The sequence below is a fragment of the Megalops cyprinoides genome, chromosome 14, assembly GCF_013368585.1.
Source record: "Megalops cyprinoides isolate fMegCyp1 chromosome 14, fMegCyp1.pri, whole genome shotgun sequence".
Taxonomy (NCBI): Eukaryota; Metazoa; Chordata; class Actinopteri; order Elopiformes; family Megalopidae; genus Megalops; species Megalops cyprinoides.
In genome coordinates, this window is record NC_050596.1 from 1244451 (window position 1) to 1252505 (window position 8055).

Below are 8055 nucleotides of genomic sequence, written 5' to 3' on the forward strand. Positions count from 1 at the left end.
TGCTGCTGTGGAGGTGGAGAATTCATAAATGTGTTTATAAATGGCTGCCAGAAAATGCCTGGATATACCACACAATCATGGATAGTATTGTAAGACTAGTATTGTAAGTGGGTATGCACTCAGCCTTCAGAGATGTTGAGCAGCATGGAGAAACACAAAGAAACTCAGTCACTGCAGAATTCAAAGGTGTAAAGTGAACTCAGGTTTACTGTCAAGGCTATTCTTGACTGTCAAAATAATGAAAAAGAATGGATTTAGATACATTCACTCCTCTCCTCCTTTTCCCATAACCCCCTTGACATCCTCACCAAAAGACCGCCAAATCAGATACATCATGAGAATCATGACCATTGGTTTGTGACTCACATTTTGTTCATGCCCATGAATAAAAAGATAATCACAGTCATTTTAATTATACATTTTTTGGGAGATGGATGTACAGCATACGTTTGAGTAATGACTTGGGTTTCTGCACTTCTTAATGAGCAGAGAAATGTGTCTGAGATGCCAGGGAAAGGTGAAACCAGACGATTCGGTTAGTTGATGGATCAGTCAAAACAGACATTAATATTACACGGTGCCTCCCATTTGAGCAAATCTTTTCAAAAATGAGCATATTCACTTGCTTGTATTGTTTTTATTATTAATATTAGCTCTCCAGGCTTGGAATTGCCTCTGCCACTCAGTGCCAGGTTTTGCATGTGCCGCGGCAGCAGAACTATCAAGTGTACAGCTCCCCCATTAAGACAGAGTTAATAGCCATTAATATATTATATATACCAGCTCCAAGACTCTGACCTCCTCCCTCCATTCCCACTTTCTAAAATATTAATGTCAGACATATGTCAGACATATGCTGCCTCTCCCATTCCCAGTATTTTTTCATTTTATTTTATTTTATCATGCAGGAGAGAAATGCACACCTTCTTAGAGTTGTAGGATAGTGCCTGTTTAAAATCAAACAGAAAGATTTACTAAAATGGCATTTTTAATGATGTAATACTAGGCTCTGATTCTAAAACCAATGACACTGTTCAAAACCTTTCGCGTTTGCATCTGGATCATGGCTTGAAACACATAAAGGGGTGAAACTGGGTGAGATTTTGTTGACGAAAATGAGATTCTCACACCACACTAGCTTTTCTTAAACTCTGACTGTGACCATGCTTTGATTTCAGTACTGAGCAGAATATGCACATTTAGAAATGCTCAAGAATGTTTTTAGCACATTGCCTCACAGGTAAGAACTATTGTTTTAGCTTTTCGTATCTTACAGAAGGGTGGGGGCCCAGGGGGGAGGGGGGGCAGACCAGGATAGCAGGAGCATCGGGGGTCAGCCAGGAAGTGAATCAGATGATCTCCGTTACCCAGGCCTAGTTCCCGGCAGCAGCGGAGATGTGTTTATCAGACCCAAAAGACGGTCTCCAAGGGCTTGTGAATCAGGTACTAATCTAACTAGAGGAGGAAGAGGAGAAGGCCCAACCATCACCACCCAGCCCCCTTGTGTGTCTTCAACTTGTTCAGTACCCTCACACAGATGCTGCTGCACACAGGCTGGAGGGGGGGACAAGGTGAAGTGAGAGGAGTGAGATGATTTTCAGTGCTGGAGTTGGATGTGGGGGAGAGTCAGATGAGCACATTTAACAGGGTGGAAAACTGGAGAGGAGTTGAGCTGAAGTCTTAGACCAGGCAATTGGGCAATGGGGTGGTGGTGGGTTTGTTCGGAAAACCCAGGGAAACGCTGAAATACCAGCTCCCAAGGCAGAGTCAGGAGTCAGATGAGCTTCTGGCATACACAATGTTCCAGATCCTAGTAGAGCTGTTCTGGCTCTGATAGCTGAAGGTAAATGCAAATTAATTTACATGTCAATGAATTTATTTACATTTATTTATTTCAGTCTGGCATAGTGACAGGAATGGACAGATGAATGGGTGGGGCCTACCTCACACAGGTGTAAATGTTTTGCCAATTGTTTTGTTGGCTGGTTTCAAGTCTGAGTTACTTATGCTATGTACATATTACTTATACATTTTCATGCTATATTTACAGAACAAAATTATTTTTCATGAGAGTTTGAGATAACAATTGGTTACACTGTGGGAAACTCCTCTAACAGTCCTATTTAATTCTAGAGTGAAGGATTTTGGGCCATAAGCCAGGATTTTTCGGGAATTCGGGATCAAACGCCACATAAACCAGCCATGAAAGAAGCCTGAGGGGAAGAGGATAAAGATGCCCTCCCCTGCCACATCTCGTTTGTGTAGCATTTCCAAACTGAAGTCCGCTTCGGTCCTACAGCCATGACTCCCAGAGAAACTCATAAATCCCTGAACACACAACGTCTCCATGGCCATAGCAATAATTCCCTCACATTTGAGAGGACGACTGAGAGTCTTGAGCTTGCATCTTTGCTCTGACATTCTCCTCCACCCTCCATAGACACCAGGTGAACTTTGTCTCCTTGTGTACTTTGCAGATATGTACTTGTGTATTTTTAGAGTGCTGTACGAACAAACACGGGGGTTTCTGAGGACTTCACAGTGACCCAAACACGGATGGTTCAGTGGATGCACACTGTCAGAGGTTGAAATGAAGAATGCCTGTTAAACTGTGCAATAATAGTCAGTTTGAAGGGTTTTTCATTTATATTTATATTTTTTTATTTGTATCATCATTTGAATCATATATTTATTGGTATTATTAATACCAGTCAAAAGTTTGGACACATACTCAGAGAAAGGTTTTTCTTTATTTATTCTATTTTCCACATTTAAGAAGAATAGTAAAGACATTAGAACTATGAAATAACACAAATGGAATTATAAACAAATCAAAACTTATATTTGTAAAACTTATATCTCTAAATCTTATATTTTCACTACTTCAAAGTAACAAAAAAAGTTAAATGAATATAATTTGTGTACCTCTGTATTCTTTAATTTACCATCCTCCAATACACTCACATCAGAACACGCATGCTTCCTGTCCTTTTGCATATGATTGCTAAACCTTAATTGAGAGTGTCCTCCATGCATGGATCAGTATTATGACATCCGTGTAACACGATGACAGCTGTCAGCAGCTGTTGTTCTGAACCCCACCCCCAATGCTGAAAGTATGAGGCATCTCAGACTACCACAGTCAGAAGACAAAGAGATGCCATGCAGAGTGACGTGGAGACAGTGTTCTGTATCAGAGTGTCCAGATGAGGCCCAGTCCTGGGAGAAATGGGCCAGGTTGGGGGGGTTGTCTGTCATTTCTAGGCAGCGTTACCAAGAGAGCCAATTCATGGCTCTGTAGCACTGTTTCTCCAGAGGGACTCAAGGGAGGCTGCTGCCATGAGAAGCATATATCAATGTTTTGCTTTTCTTTAGGGAGATCACTCCATCACACACGCCACCTCTGACTGCCTGCCTGGAAAAGAATACAACTGAATAGTAGCTTGTACATAAGCTACCAAAGCCCACACACACCAGCCAGGGAGGGCTTGTGCGGGGTTGAGTGTTAGGCTCTTGCATGCAGTCTTAAAAGGTTTTTGAGATTTTTGACGTATATATGATTCTACCTCACATCATTGTGCTCTTTTTAATTTCAGTCTGTAATATACTTTAAACGCCTTAAATAATTTTTTGCAGCCTGTTATTATTATTATTATTATTATTTTATTTAATGATAATGATAAACTTTATTTATATAGCACCTTTTATATCATGAAATGCAGTTCAAAGTGCTTTACAAGGGAAACAATAAAAATCAATAAAACAGGTATTACTCTTACAAGCAGCGAAATGTACAAAGGAAAATAAAAACAATGAAACAATAAAATCCTAAAAAGATAAAAATAAGACAATAATAGTAATAAAATAAATTGATAATGATAAAAACAATCCTAAGATATAAAGCGCATAAGACAAGTACAAGAAATATAAAACGATTATAAGAAATATGAAACAATGACAATGGTGTAAAATAATAAAGGTGGAATTAATTGAAAGCAAGATCATAAAAATGTGTTTTGAGCTGTTTCTTAAAACTATCAACAGAGGTTGCTTGTCTTATTTGTAATGGGTGTTTGCTCCAAACCTTTTGTGCATAAGAACAGAAAGCTGCTTCACTATACTTTTTGTAATTCATTTTTGGGACATTGATCAAGCCAGCACTAGACGACCTAAAGGAACAGTTTAGAACATACTTAGATAAGTAACCTATGAAGGTGCTAAACCATTTAGGGCCTTATGAACAAGTAAAAGAATTTTAAAATCTATCCTCAACATTACAGGGAGCCAGTGCAATGAGGCTAGAACTAGTGTAATATGTTCACTTTTCCTGGTTTTTGTTAAAATTCTGGATGCTGCATTTTGTACAAGTTGCAGCCTATCAATAGTTTTTTTTAGGTAATCCAGTAAAGAGTGCATTGCAGTAATCTAGGCGAGTGAATACAAAGGCATCTTCCAGTGAGTGGTAGGATCTAACTCTTGCAATATTTCTTAAATGAAAAAAGCAATCTTTGTAACACTGTTGATATGTGATTTAAAGTCCAACTCAGAGTCAAGAATAACACCCAGGTTTTTTACTTCAGGCTTATTCTGTAGAGCCAGATTTCCAAGTTTGCTTAATATCTTCTCTGTGCATTTGTACCAATTATAAGAATTGTCTTGAAAATGAAGAATTATCTTCATTTAGTTTGAGGAAATTTTTACTCATCACTGTACAATGCTGGATAGGCAATTTATCAAGGGATTTACGGCATCAGTATCATCTGGCACTACAGATAATTATAACTGTAATGAGACGCAAGACGCCGATCGGTTAGGACCCAGCCAGGACCCAAACCCGGAGTACTCGCCGACACTACTTTTCGACACCACTACTTTTCGACACTACGTAAGTAGCCACTAGTTACATACGATGGCTTCTCGCAGCTCTGTTTCTCCAATCCTTAGCTCTCCTCCCTCTCGCTGTCTCCCCTGCTCTGTGTGTAACATGTTTAGTTATTCCTTCTCCGCCATTACGACCAACTTCACCTGTGTTAAATGCGAGCTTAACGCTAGGTTGACGGAGAAAGTAGCAGAATTAGAAGCACGCATCCGCACCTTATATGAGATTAAAGCTAGTGAAAAGTTTATCGAATCCTTTTCAGTACCGGATGCGTCAATTAGCCTTTCCCCTAGCTCAACCCCGGCAGAGCCTTCGCAGCAAGGCGAGTGGGTTACGGTTCGGGAAAATAGACGCAAGCGCAAGCCCCCGGTGCACCACCAACCCTCGGTTCACGTTTCCAACAGGTTCTCCCCCCTCAGTAACACACCTGCTGAGAAGCCTGTTAAAAGAGCCCTGATTATTGGCGATTCAATTCTTAGAAACGTGAACGTAGAGACACCAACGACCATAGTCAATTGCATTCCTGGAGCCAGAGCTTCCGACATTGAAGCCAATTTGAAAGTGCTGGCTAAAGCTAAAGGTAAAAGTAAAGCGAAATACTCAAAAATTGTTATTCACGTCGGTGCTAACGATGTTCGCATGAGGCAATCGGAAGTAACAAAGTTAACTATTAAGTCGGTGTGCAGGATTGCCAAACAAATGTCGGATTCAGTAATTTTCTCTGGCCCCATCCCCATGCGGCGCGGTGACGAGATCTATAGCAGATTAACGTCACTTAATCGTTGGTTGTCTGAATGGTGCCCCTCTAACAACGTGGGTTTTAAAGATAATTGGCACAAGTTTTGGGGGAGGCCTGGTCTTTTAAAACGAGATGGCATCCACCCCTCGAGGGAGGGTGCAGCTATCATCTCTAGTAACATAGATCATAGTCTGAATTCCACTAAACCTTGACTAATCAGGGCCAAGGCCAGGCAGCAGACTTCCTGTCCTACACAGTTGTCTGCTTTTTCCCTGGAACCACCACTTAAAAATCCCATAGAGACAGTGTATGTTCCACGACCCTCCGTCCCAAACTTCTTAAAAACATCCAGTAGGGGCATTTGTGCTGATAATTTAATAAAAATTAAGTCTGCCAAACCTGAAAGTACTACCTGTAGACAAATGGTCCTTAAGATTGGGTTAATAAATATCAGATCGCTACAACCTAAAGCTTTATTAACAAACGAATTGATTACTGATCACCATTTTGATATCTTATGCCTGACTGAAACATGGCTTAAACCTAATGACTTTGTTGCTCTCAACGAATCAACTCCTCCCAGTTATTGTAATCACCAGGTCCCTCGACCTACTGGTAGAGGTGGCGGCGTTGCTGCTGTACACAGCTCCAAACTCTGTGCCACCCTTAAACCTGGCTATAACTTCCATTCATTTGAACTATTAGTACTTAGCTTTGCACATCCTGACAAGACTGCATTTCAGCTATTTACCCTTGTTATAATTTACAGGCCACCTGGCCCTTACAGTGTTTTCTTATCGGAATTTGCCAATTTTCTATCTGACCTGGTTGTCAATATAGAAAAAGCTGTAATAGTAGGCGACTTTAATGTCCATATGGATAATGAACATGACCCGTTCAGAACAGCATTTTTGTCCATCATCGAATCCATTGGACTCTATCAAGCTGTGGACAAACCCACACATTACCGCAACCATACTCTTGATTTGGTCCTCACATATGGAGCAGACATTAACCAGGTGGAAATCATGCCACACAATCCTGTGTTATCCGACCACTATCTCATCTCTTTCAATTTACCACTAACGTGCTTCACATACTCGGAGCCTAGATTTTCTTCCAGGCGCACGTTTTGCTCTCTTACAGCAAATGCCTTTATCGACGAGCTCCCTACATCATACTACCTGCACAACGAAATCTCCTCTAGTTTATGTTCAAACCCCAGCTCAACTGAAATTAATCTACTCGCGGACAGAATCGACTCTACTTTGCGTAAAACTCTAGACGCCGTTGCTCCCCTCAAAAGGAAGAAAATCACAGGCAAGAAGCTAGCACCTTGGTATAACGACCATACTCGTGCTCTCAAACAAGCCACACGAAAACTCGAAAGAAAATGGCGCTCCACCAAACTACAGGTTTTTCTCCTGGCATGGAAGGAAAGTCTCCTAAATTACAAGCATGCCCTCACAGCTACCAGATCCAAATATTTCTCTACTCTTATTGAGAGAAACAAGGACAATCCTAGGTACCTGTTTAGCACTATTGCCAGATTAACCAAGAGTCCTGCATCAGTTAACCCTACCATACCAGCAATTTATAGTAGCAGTGACTTCATGAACTTCTTTGACAGTAAAATCTTAAAGATAAGAGACACAATACAAAAATTCTCATCAACTTCTGGTTCCTGCCTGGCCAGGCCCGTTCCAGATTATGTAGACATGTCTATTAGGCCCGCCCCGCGCTTCGACTCTTTTATACCCATTGAATTTGGCGACTTTTCTTCTCTTCTCAATTCATCTAATAACTCTACCAGCCAACTTGACCCCATACCAACTGGCTTCCTAAAACAGCTATTGCCTGCAATTGGCACACCACTATTAAATCTTATCAATGCCTCTCTTATGTCTGGACACGTACCTCAGCCCTTTAAAGTAGCAGTTATCAAGCCTATTCTAAAAAAGCCTAATCTTGATCCCAATGACCTGTCAAACTATAGGCCCATCTCGAACCTTCCATTCCTCTCCAAAATTCTGGAAAAAGCGGTATCAAAGCAACTCTGTGCCTTTTTACACTCTAACAACATTTTGGAAGTTTTCCAGTCCGGATTTAGACCTCACCACAGTACGGAAACCGCTCTCCTGAAAGTGCTCAACGACCTTCTACTCTCCTGTGACAATGGCTGTATCTCTCTTCTTGTGCTACTAGACCTAAGTGCAGCCTTTGATACCATCGATCATTGTATCCTCCTTGACCGCCTCGAAAACCTGGTTGGCATAAGTGGACATGCCCTATCTTGGTTTAGATCTTATCTATCAGAACGATATCAGTTTGTCTCCATCAACAACGAATCCTCCGCTCGTTCCAGAGTAAAATATGGTATACCTCAAGGATCTGTGCTTGGACCCCTGCTCTTTTCGTTATACATGTTGCCTCTTGG